The 13,664-nt window shown below is 33.9% G+C and overlaps 1 protein-coding gene across 3 annotated transcripts in view; it reads right to left on the bottom strand.

Annotated features, from left to right (window-relative positions):
* ATRNL1 (attractin like 1) overlaps nt 1-13,664 on the bottom strand; it is an 839,395-nt gene that overhangs the window by 301,191 nt on the left and 524,540 nt on the right. The gene's annotated exons all lie outside the window — the stretch shown is intronic.

Raw genomic sequence — 13,664 nt, 5'->3', positions numbered from 1 at the left:
GGATGTAGAGAAATAGGAATGCTTTTACACTGTTGGTGGGACTGTAAACTAGTTTAACCATTGTGGAAGTCAGTGTGGCGATTCCTCAAGGATCTAGAACTAGAAATACCATTTGACCCAGCCATCCCATTACTGGGTATATACTCAAAGGATTATAAATCATGTTGCTATAAAGACACATGCACACGTATGTTTACTGTGGCACTATTCACAATAGCAAAGACTTGGAATCAACCCAAATGTCCATCAATGATAGACTGGATTAAGAAAATGTGGCACATATACACCATGGAATACTATGCAGCCATAAAAAGGATGAGTTCATGTCCTTTGTAGGGACATGGATGAACCTGAAATCATCATTCTGAGCAAACTATCGCAAGGACAGAAAACCAAACACCGCATGTTCTCACTCATAGGTGGGAATTGAACAATGAGAACACTTGGACGCAGGGTGGGGAACATCACACACTGGGGCCTGTTGTGGGGTGGGGGGAGGGGGGAGGGATAGCATTAGGAGATATACCTAATGTAAATGACGAGTTAATGGGTGCAGCACAGCAACATGGCACATGTATACATACGTAACAAACCTGCATGTTGTGCACATGTACCATAGAACTTAAAGTATAATAATAAAAAAAGTTCATAACATGCTATTCAGTGAAAAATTAAGCAATTAGATAATAGTATGTATGGTATTATGCCCTGCCTAATACACATACATGAATATATATATATATAAATATATTAATATATATATATTAGTCCACAGGGAAAAGTATGGGAGGGCTTTTAATAAAATATTAACAATGGTTATCAAAAAAAAAGAAAAAAAGTAAGGACTACATATCTCAGTCCTCTTCCAATCAGGTATGATCACATGATTACTATTTCTTGTTGCTGAAATGCAGCAGATGTGGTTATGCACATAACCACATCTTGAACCATATGGTTCAAGGCCATAGTTTTTAAGAACCAGATGCCTTCTCCACTGTCTCTTTAACATTTTGCTAGCTGTAGAGTCTAGAAAATGAGGCAGCCATAAACTGGAAAGAACAGGGGTCTTTAACACACTATGTGGAGGAAAACATCTTACCGGTGCGAACATCCACATTAAACTGGTCCATGAGAAGTAAACATATTCCTTTGGTTATTACAATTAGTATTACTAAATTATCTAATAAAGGGTCCAAAGCAGACCTTATGGACATAAATGTTCACACTACAGCAGCCATTATTATAAAATAATATCAATGTACAGTTTTAAATGAATATTAGAATAAAGTTATTCTTCATTTTAAAAAATCAGTATAATTTTAAGGCTCTTTCAATAAAGATCATCTCCTTTATACAGATCATCCATAACTTCTAGTATTCCCTCAGCTTAAATGGGAATATATGTTTGTGTGTGTGTGTGTGTGTGTGTGTGTAAATTTTAAAATTTTGTAAAAACATACCAAAGAGGATGAAATGGACTAGAGCAAGGTATAGGTGAAAGAATATGGGATCTAAAGGCTGATATCTGGTTTCAAGTACCAATTTTGCCTTGAGGTGCCAAGGACTAAAACATGTCTGCGTTCCTCTTCACCATCTTACAACACTTTAGCTTTCTACTTCAAACACAATAGGGATGGGGTGGCAGGAAATGAGTGGGGCTTCAAGAACAGTAACAATGAAGTTCAATAACAGCTCCAGACTAACTCCATTCTGAATCACTGTCAGAGGCAAAACGATTAAGTAAAACTAGTAAACATTCAGAGTATGTTTCTAATGTCTGTTATTGTCAATCCTCTTAGCAGACATACTAGGGATCCACATGGAACAAACACATCTTTTCATCTAAATGGTGTGCCAAGAACTCAGTTTGGTTAAATGACAAAATTCTTGGCAAATTCTGTAGTGCTTTTATATGCATCCAAAAAAGGAGAAATATCCAGATGGATATATATATATTTTTTATACATATATATACTTTATATATATACTTTATATACTTTTTATAAAGTATATATACTTTTTATATATATACTATATATACTTTATATATATACTTTATATACTTTATATACTTTTTATACTTTATATATATACTTTATATACTTAGATATATAAATCTATATTATATAGATATATAAATCTATATAATAAATTTATATAGATATATAAATATATATATCTCCCATTGAGAATGGAATAGGAACAGTGTAGAGGAGGAACAACGGAGAAAGAACAATTTTCACTGCATTACTTTTTGGAAAATTTTTTTTTCAAGAAACACAGTGTATTTAAATGAACAGAATACTTTAAAAAAAATAAGTTATGGGCTTAAACAGAAGTATCCCATACAGTTTCTCATTTATATTATAAAATATCATGTAAGTGAATGAACTGGACAAGCCTGATATATACCCTTCTATTGTTGAACACAGAATAGCACAGTAAGCAATGAAAACCTTAAGTGTGCTTCAGAGTCTCTTCGAAAAATAAACTACTTCAGCTTGTCCATTAGTGTTCAGTAATGAAGCAAAAATCTTGATATCATCTCTGACTGTATATGCTCCAAACTCAACTGAGAATGTCAGAAGTGATATACGCCACTCTATCTTGCAAGTGACTGGTTCAGAAATGTAACTAGTTCACGAGAAATTTTAGATAGAATGCAAAGCACATTTTGAGAATGAACTTACTGGAATCAAAGAGGTTTCCCCAATTAAGCATGTATAACAAATACAAGAATAATAATTAAAGCTAACAACATCCCAGATACATTGCTTCTAAGCACCTTATATGTAGTTTTATAATTACTGCAACATCCCAACTATTTATACAGATGAGGAGAGGCATTGAGGCATAATAACAGTCAGCATTTATTTAGTGTTTACTTTACCAAATTGTATATCCTTTTATTACTTAAATTCTCACAGCACTGTGAAATAGCCACATCCAAATTTATCTTTAACATCTAGCAAATCTTAAGAGGAGTAAATGGCTAAACGAGGATTTGAACCCAGGTCTGTCTGACTCACAACCCTCTATATGGCAAAAGTATACAGACTTTGGAATAGATCTGAATACAAAATGTTTGGGCTATGCGACCTTGAGCAAGTTACTCTATCTCTTTGAGACTCATTCTCCTCTTCTGTAAAAATGAGTTTAAAATGCCTACATACAATATTGTCGTGGGAACTAAATGTGAGAGTGCAGCAGTGTTTGGTACACATTGTGCATAGTTAAGGTAAGGTTGGCCATTGTAACAGAGGCCTCCAAGAACACATAGATTAAAGAGTAAAAAAATGTTTTTCTGTAACACAAAACAAGCTCAATGTGATTGGTTCAGGCTGCTGGGGAATCAAATAAAATCTTAGTTTTTGAAATTTTGCTTCTTTTGTTTAGCATAATGCATTTGAGATTCATCCACGCTGTTGTATCAGTAGTTTAGTTCCTTTTAGTACCAGGTAGCATTCCATTGTGTAAATATACCACACTTTGTTTATATTTTGTAATATGTTTGTATGTATGTTTGTAATATTCACCAGGTGATGAATATTAGATTGTTTCCAGGTTTTGGTGTTTATGAATAAAGCCACTATAAACGTTCACATACAGCTTTTGTGTGCACCTAAGTTCTTGCTCCTTTGGGGTAAAGATGGAGAAATGAAATTATGTCATTGGTATGTATATGCTTAACTATACTTAAAAACTGCCTGTTTTTTCAAAGTGATGCACCATTTTGTATTTCCAACAGCAAGGCACAGGAATTGTAGAAGTTCTGTGTTCTCATCTGGTATTTTAAGGGGTTTTTGTTTGTTTGTTTGGGGGTGTGCGTGTGTGTGTGTGTAGTAGTAGTAGAAGTAGGAGCAGCAGTGGTGTCATACTGCATTCTTAATTTGTATTTGTCTAAGACTAATGATGTTGAGTATCATCATATTCTTACTGGTCATCCATATATCTTCTTTGTTAAAGTGTCTACTCAAATATTTTGCCCTTTTTAAAAACTGCATCATTTTTGTTTTCTTGAGTTTTGAGAACCCTTTATATATTTTAGATTCAAGTTTTTTGTCAGATATGCGCTCTACAAATTTTTATCCCTGTCTGTGGCTTATTTATTCATTATTACTTTGTAATTCTAATTTATCAATATGTTCTTACATGGATCATGGTTTTGATATCGTATCTAGAAAGTCTTTTCCTGGTCCAGGTCACAAAGATTTTCTCCTGTGTTTTGTTTAGGTATTTTATGATTTTTAGCTTTACGTTTAGGTTTATAATCAATTTTAATTTTTGTATATGAATGTGAAGTATGAGGTCAAAGTTATTATTTTTTGCATATTTATACCCAATTGTTCCAGCACTATTTGTTGAAGGGTTTATCTATTCTCCATTGAAACACCTTTGCATCTTGCTTGAAAATCAGTTGATCATATATGTGGGTATATTTATGTTTTATTGGTATATGGATCTACCATGTAATGAATGTTGCACTTTCTTGATTACTGGAGCTTAGATCAGGTTTTTTCAACCTTGCCAATATTAACATTTTGGGCTGGATAATTTGTCTGAGTGCCATACTTTGCATTGCAAATGTTTATCAGATTCCCTAGCCTCTATCCACTAGTTGCCAGTAGAAACCTCGAAGTTATGAGAAGCAAAATGTCCCCAGACATTGCCAAATGTTTCCTAAGGGTGCAAAAGAGTCCTCTGTTGAGAGCCACTGCTTTAGAATAAGCCTCGAAATCAAGTGTTACCAATCCTCCAACTTCATTCTTTCTCAAAATTGCTCAGGCTATTTTAGTTCCTTTGCATTTCCATATACATTTTATCAGCCTACTAATTCATAAAAATACACTAGAATTGGCCAGGCGCAGTGGCTCATGCCTGTAATCCCAGTACTTTGGGAGGCCAAGGCGGGCGGATCACCTGAGGTCAGGAGTTCGAGACCAGCCTGGCCAACATGGTGAAACCCTGTCTCTACTAAAAATACAATTAATTAGCCTGGCATGTTGATAGGCACCTGTAACCCCAACTACTAAGGAGGCTTAGGCAGGAGAATGGCTTGAACCTGGGAGGTGGAGGTTGCAGCGAACTAAGATTGTACCATTGCACTCTAGCCTGGGCAACAAGAGCAAAACTCCATCTCAAAAAAAAAAATGCACTAGAATTTTTATTAGGAGTATGTTGAATCTATTGATCAATTTGAGGAAGACTGACAACATTAATTCTTCTAATTCAAAAAAATGTCTATTTCTTCATTAGTTAGGTATTCTTTGATTTTTTTCACCAGTGTTGTGTAGTTTTCAGAACATTTTGTTAAATTCATATGTAAGTATTTCCTACGTTAGGAGGTTTTAGGAATTGTATTCTTTTGATTTCAGTTTCTTATTGTTCATTGTGAATATATGGAAATACCCTTGATTTTATATTTTGGCCTTGTATGTGCTACCCTTACTAACATTACTGAGTTTGAAAACTTTTGTTATTATGCTGCACAATGTAATTTAAAATATTAGTAATATTATGATACTAAAATCTCTAGGTTCACACATATAGTAATAACTCTATTGCTCTGTGTGTTTATTTTATAATAGTGCCAGCTTACCTTATAGTTTACTTGTTTAAGTAATCAATCACATACTTTTGAAACATTCTATAGAGAGCTCATGAAATGATTATAATAATCAAGATGAAATCAGATTGAGAAAGAAGTCTATGATTATTACATGGGCAAAGAATATTAAAATATTTTATATAAAATAATTTTATAATTCTCTACAATAATGAATTACCTTGTTTTTCTGTCCCTTCAATAGATATGATTGAATATCTAATAAATATGTTTCTTATCTATTTGCATTGGCTCATCTTACAGTGCAAAATTAAAACAATTTTAACATAAAAGGTTTAAAAAAGTATGTTGTTAGCTAATGTTTTATGAGAAAATTATGTAAATAATTAAATGAAATAATATAGAATTTAGTAGCAATCATCTATCTGTGGAGTCTAGTTTTTCTATCTAGGAAGATCTTCCTCTTAAACAACCTGATTTATTTTCTCAAATACTAAGAACCATATCTACAAAGATGATTGGTTTTGGCACTGTAACAATATTTCAGGAACTTAACTGGACAGTATAACTAGGGCAATGTGTGACTTTTTTATAGTAAAAGCTGCTTCTGTGAAAGCATGACAGAAGTAGAGCCTATCAAACAAGTAAATGGTAGCTCCTATTATATTCCAGCCTGGAAGGGTATAGAGAAGCATCAATTGATTATACAATCAAGTTGAAATCGGACTTAGAAAGGAAGCTATAATTATTCCTCAGACAAAGAATTTTAAAAGCTTTTATATAATGTTACAACTATCTGCAATAATGAATTATATTATTGTTTTGCTGTTTCTTCAATAGATATGATTGCATTACTAATAAATATGCTTCTTATCTGCTTACATTGGCTCATCTTCCAGATCAGGGCAAAATAACACTAGTGGTTGTAAGCAACTGCATTTTGTTCCTACCTTTAAAAGCAATGGGGAAAGGATTCCCTATTTAATAAATGGTGCTGGGAAAACTGGCTAGCCATATGCAGAAAACTGAAACTGGACGCCTTCCTTACACCTTATATAAAAATTAACTCAAGATGGATTAAAGGCTTAAATGTAAAACTTAAAACCATAAAAACTCTAGAAGAAAACCTAGGCAATACCATTCAGGACATAGGCATGGGCAAAGACTTCATGACTGAAACACCAAAGGCAATTGCAACAAAAGCGAAAATTGACAAATGGGATCTAATTAAACTAAAGAGCTTCTGCACAGCAAAAGAAATTATCATCAGTGAACAGGCAACCTACAGAATGGAAGAAAATTTTTGCAATCTATCCATCTGACAAAAGGCTAATATCCAGAATCTACAAGGAACTTAAACAAATTTACAAGAAAAATACAACACCATCAAAAAGTGGGTAAAGGATATGAACAGACACTTCTCAAAAGAACACATTTATGCGGCCAACAAACGTATGAAAAAAACTTCATCATCACTGATCATTAAAGAAATGCAAATCAAAACTACAATGAGACACCATCCCATGCCAGTTAGAATGGCGATCACTAAAAAGTCAGGGAACAACAGAGGCTGGCAAGGATGTGGAGAAACTGGAATGCTTACACTGCTGGTGGGAGTGTAAATTAGGTTCAACCATTGTGGAAGACAGTACAGCAATTCCTCAATGATCTAGAACCAGAAATACCATTTGACCCAGCAATCCCATTACTGGGTATATTTCCAAAGGATCATAAATCATTCTACTATAAAGACACATGCACACATATGTTTACTGCAGAGCTATTCACAATAGCAAAGACTTGGAACCAACCCAAATGCCCATCAATGATAGACTGGATAAAGAAACATGGCACATATATGCCATGGAATACTATGCAGCCAAATGAATGAGTTCATGTCCTTGGCAGGGACATGAATGAAGCTGGAAACCATCATTAACAGCAAACACAGGAACAGAAAACCAAACACCGGATGTTCGAGTTGAACAATAAGAACACATGGACCCAGGGAGGGGAACATCACACACCGGGCAGGTCGGGGTGTAGGGGGCCAGGGGAGGGAGAGCACTAGGACAAATACCTAATGCATGTGGAGCTTAAAACCTAGATGACGGTTGATGGGTGCAACAAACCACCATGGCACATGTATATACCTATGTAACAAACTGCACGTTCTGCACATGTATCTCAGAACTTAAAGTATAATCAAAAAAATTGAAAAAAACCCCACATTTTTATCATTTTATCCCTCTCTCTTCTTTTGCCTTCCTTTGGACTACTTTAACACACTTTAGGAATCTATTTTGATTTATTTATAGTGTTGAATGTATCTCCCTGTGTAGTTTTCATAGTGGTTGCTCTGTGTACTGCTACATACATATATGAATTAAAGTAGTTCACCAGTATCAGCATTTTCCACTTAGAATGAAGTGTGAAACCACATGTCCAATTTTTACCTTTACCCTCTCAACTTTTAAATATCATTGCATTGAGTATCAGATAGGATTATACTTTTTGTTTCAATCATAAAAGATTTACAAATTTCATGAGGAAGAGGATAGCCAATGGTATGTAGGTTATACTTTAAATTACTTTCCTTTGTCATTTCCTTTCCATTTGAAGAACTTCTGTTACACAATTTTAAAGGTAAGTCTGTAGCAGATAAATGATTTTAGTTTGCATTCATCTGACAGTGTTTTTGTTTCCCCTTCATTCATGAAGGATAGTTTCTCTAAACACAGAATTAACAGTTTGAAGTTCTTTTCTTATAGCACTTGGAAATTATGCCACTTCTTTACAGCCTCCATAGTTTAAAAAGAGAAATTCACTGACATTCAAATTGGTGTCAATACGTAGTGTGTTGTTTCTGGTTGCTTTTAAGATTTTCTTCTCTGATTATATTTTTCAAAAACTTAATTATGATGTATTTTGGTGAGGATTTCTTAGCATTTAACCTCTTTGGTTAAATGCTAAGAATTTAACCAATTGTCTTCTTGGATCTGTAGGTTTCTGTATTTTGCCAAATTGGGATAGTTTTCAGCCTTTATTTCCTCAAATATTCTTTCAGCCCCATCCTCTTCTCCACTCCTGTGACTCAGATGGTACTAATGTTGGCTCTTTAGTCCCTATCACGTAAGAACTGATGCTATGTTCACAATCTTTCACTCTATTTTATCTGCAAAGTGAATACTATTGTTTTATCCTCAGTTTCAGTGATTCAATTCTCTGTCATCTCTACTTTACTACTGGCTAATCCAGCAAATTATTTTTATTTCTCTTACTGAATCTTTCAGTTTTATAATCTTCATTTGATTCTTTATTTAAAATAAGTTTTATACATACCATAAAATTCGCCATGTTCATGTCCAAATGAGTGGTTTTTAGTTTATCTATACAGTTGTGCAACTACCACCAATATCTAATTCCATGTTTTGGTTTTCCTTAAAAGATACTCCATACCCATTAGCAGTCACTACCCATTCCCTACTCTCATAGTGTCTGGAAACCACTAATTACTTTTTGCCTCTGGATTTGCCTATTTGGACATTGTGTACAATAAGTGGCCTTTTGTGTCTGGCTTCTTTCACTTAGAATAATGTATGCAAGGTTCAAGCTTACTATACATATTAATACAGCCATGTGATACTCAATGATGGGGATACATTTTGAGAAATACATCATTAGACAATTTTGTCATTGTGAGAACATCATGGAGTATATTAGGCTATATAGCATAGCCTATTGCTCCTAGGTTACAAACTGTACAGCATGTTACTGTACTGAAGACTGTAGGCAATTGTAATACTACGGTAAGTATCTATATATCTAAACATATCTAAATATAGAAAAGGTACAGTAAAAATACAGGATAAAAGATTAAAAATGTCACACCTATATAGGGCATTTATCATGAATGAAGTTTGCAGGACTGGAAGTTGTTCTTGGTGTGAGTGAGTGAGTAGTGAGTGAATGTGGAAGCCTAGGACATTACTGTATACTACTGTAGACTTTATAAAAACTGTATAGTATAAGTAGGTCACACTACATTTATAAACATATTTTTCTGTCTTTAATAAGAAGTTAATAGCTGGGCGCAGTGGCTCATGCCTGTAATCTTAGCACTTTGGGAGGCCGAGGCAGGCGGATCACGAGGTCAGGAGTTCGAGACCATCCTGATCAACATGGTGAAACCCCGTCTCTACTAAAAAAACAAAAATTAGCTGGGTGTGGTGGTGCGTGCCTGTAATCCCAGCTACTTGGGAGGCTGAGGCAGGTGAATTGCTTGAACCCGGGAGGCGGAGGTTGCAGTGAGCTGAGATTGCACCACTGCACTCCAGCCTGGGCGACAGAGTGAGATTCCATCTCAAAATAATAATAATAATGATGATGATGATGATGATGATAATAATAATAATAATAAATTGACTTTAGCTTACTTTTTAATTATTTTACTTTATAAGCTTTGTAATTTTTTTAACTTTCTGACTTTCATAATAACACAGGTTAAAACATACATACTGCTATACAAAAATATTTTCTTTAGGTCCTTACTCTATAAGCTTTGATTTACTTTCACATTTTTTTAATTTTAACTCGTTTTACTTTTTAAACTTTTTTAAAAAAACTAAGACAAATGCATATATTACCCTAGGCCTATACAGGGTCAGGTTAAGCAATATCACTGTCTTCCACCTCCACGTCTTATTACACTGGAATGTCTTCAGGAGCAATAACATGCATGAAGCTGTCATCTCCTAGACAAGCATGCCTTTTTCTGGAATGCTTCCTAAAGGACTTGTGTGGGGCTATTCTTGAGGAATTGTTACCCTTTTCAGAAATGTGTCCATGGTGATATGGTCAGTTTATTTTCATCATAGATTTGCTTTTAAGCAGATAGTACACCATGGACATTCTTCTCTGTTAGTTAAGACCACTAGGTATTGAGGTCCATGTTTTCAAACTTTTTAAGGAGCTTCTTGAGGTCTGCAACAGCTTCTTCTGACCCCTTTACTATGAATTTACTTGGGGGTTCTTCGTTTTTTATCTTCCTGTTCCAGTTCCTATAACTCCTGATCTCTTGGGACCATTGCTGTGTACGCAGTCTGACGATGAAATTTTGTTATGTGGCATATGACTGTACATCATTCCTTTTTATTACCAAATAATATTCCACTGTATGGATATGCTATGATTTGATTATTCATTAATCAGTTGCTAGACATTTGAGCTGTTTCCACTTTTTGTTTACTGTGAATAATATTGCTATGTACATTCATATGTAAGTTTTTGAGGCTTATGTTTTCATTTCTCTTGAGTAAATATCTAGTTAAATTTCTGAGCCATATGGTAGCCTATGTTTAATACTTTGAGGTATAGCCAAACTATTTCCTATAAAAGATGAAATCACTTTATATTTCTACAAGCAATTTTTGAGGAAACATGTTTCTCACATAGGAGACTCAGTTCTATTTAAATCTTTTATTTAGTAGGCATTCACCTTGTTAGCACATAACATGTAGGTCTTGACATACTATGGTGGGCTGTGGTTCCAATGATGGTTTAAATTTCATAGCCTTTGCAATCTTATGTTGGTCTTACAGTACATTTGGTGCCTCTGCAGCTCCCACTGGTATGTACTGGTGTTACCTGGGAAGAATTGAAGGGATTTTCTAGGGCTGGCCGCAGGATGTCTCTCTATGAGATAGGGATGTGGTGGGATCCCCCTATTGCTATTGCCAGCTGCCTCTAAGTCTCTAAGTGAGGGAGAAGAGTCTCGGACCCAAGGGATAAAAAGGCTACCAAGGTTTATCTCCTTGTTGTGAACTGGGTCCCTTTTGATGGTTGCCTACCTGCACTGAACACAATTTTACTGGAGTAGAAAATACAGAAATGACGAGAAATCGTAAGTATCTCAACTAATTTTCGAAAATTGAACATATCTGTGTAACTATGATCTAGAATAAGAAATCCTATGTTAGCAGTACTCCAAAAGCCCCCCTCATATTCTTCCCAGTGAAGACCACTCCTCACATGGGGAAGCACTGACCTGACATAACATACTGATTAGTTTTGTCTTTTATTGAACTTTAAATAAACCCAATCCTAAGTATTTATTCTTATGTTTCTAGCTTTGTGTATATGTAGACATTATTTCTTTGAAATCCATCTACCTTGTTATATTTACATGTAGTGGTTCACTCACTCATTTTTTTCCTGTACAGTGTCTGTGAGAATATATGATTATTATCTTTTGTTTTTAAAAATGCTACTATTGACGGGCATTTTGAGTAATACCAGGTTGTGGCTATTATTAGTAGTGCTATTATGAGCATACTTGTATGGTGGTTTTGGCAAACTTATGTTTGCATTACTATTGGGTATGTATCTAAGAGTCAAATTTCTCAGTTGTAGGGTATCCATATACTCAGCTTTAATATATACTGCCAAATAATTATCAAAAAGAGTTGTACCAATTTACACTCTACAGTAGTGAATAAGAGGTTCAACTGCTACACATCCTTTTCAAATCTTGTATTGTCTTTTTCATTTTAGCCATTTGATGTGTAATGGTATCTCATTGTAGTTTTATTTTGCATTTCTCAAATAACCAAGGAAGTTGAGATCCTTTACATATGCCTGTTGGGTGTCTGGACACCTATAATGAAGTTCTGTTCAATTTTTTATTTTTTACCACTTTTCCCACTCTGTTGTCTCTTTTTTCATTGATTTGTAAAACGTTCTTTATGTATTCTGAATATGAGATTTATGTATTGAAAATACCTTCTCTCACTCCATTGCTTGCTTTTTCATAAATTTAATAATGTACTTTGACGAAGATAAGTTCTTACTTTAATATGGTCCAGGTTATTAGTTTTATTCTTTTATGATTAATGATTTGAAAAGTCTCATTTAGAAAACTTTGCCTACTCCAAGGTCATGAAAATATGTTAATAAATATTTTGTTTTCACATTTAGATTTATAACATCTTTTAGAGAATCTAAGACAGCATTTATTAAAATTTCTACAGGAAACTATAACTTTATTTTTGTAATTTTTTTTCAAACTCTCTAGGCCCTAAGGCCCTTTTGTTCTCATGGATACGCAATTTTTATAACACAGCTTTTGATAACTCAAGGTTTTCTGGGAACTACACTATCAGGTGGTGGCAGATCAGAGGCCATCTTGCCGGCACATGTAGACACTGACAATATTTGCATTGTAGACTTATAACCGCTTTAGAAGTGATAAAATGCATCTATTTTTAAACTCTTGAGCATGTTTATTTTTATCTAGTAAAAAATCATATAAATATTTTAAATATTTTAGATTAAGCATTTTTCTAAGTTACATTCAAACAGTAAAGAACTAAGCATTTTTCTAAATTGTATTCAAATAGTAACGGATGATTATCCAAAATAGAATTCCACTTGAATCCTTTGGCTTATATGGGATATAACTCCATTAGGCTTAATGGACTACTAAATTATATGAATTTTTGACATTTTATTTGCATAGTGTCTGGTGGTCAATTAAACTCATTGTTCCAGTATTAATTTCATTAGTCATAAAATATGTTACCTTTTACCAGAATCTAAAACTATCAATATCTAAATGTATGTATCACCATTGTTTGAACCATCCTGTAAATAGGTCAGTTCTTAACATGGTTGATTGAATTCAAGTGCCATTATAGACACTAATGAAATGCCACTGTATAGCATGAAGTGGAAAATATGTTTCATTATAGTGAGTCAGAAAATTGTAAGGATAATTTGGCAAAGATATAAAAGTGCATAATAACCACGGTAGATTGTATACATCAAAAGTTGATTTTAGGTGTTTTAGTGAATAAAATTAGTTTGGCTTACTTTTTCCACGGATACTAATTTTAATTTTCAGAGCTTGGTATCATTAATATTTCCTTATCAAGATGTTACATATAACACTTACTTTTTTATTCTTAAGAGGAAACAAAATTTCAAAATTCTCAGACCCAAGAACCCTCTTTTCCCTGTGATAGTACTGGCAATCCACTTGAGGATAATAAAACATAATAATGATAATAAAGGAAAATTTATTTTATAATAAAGGAATTTA

Source organism: Pongo pygmaeus, chromosome 8 (assembly GCF_028885625.2).
Source record: "Pongo pygmaeus isolate AG05252 chromosome 8, NHGRI_mPonPyg2-v2.0_pri, whole genome shotgun sequence".
In the NCBI taxonomy this organism is placed as follows: Eukaryota; Metazoa; Chordata; class Mammalia; order Primates; family Hominidae; genus Pongo; species Pongo pygmaeus.
This window is presented reverse-complemented; position numbering and strand designations above follow the sequence as displayed.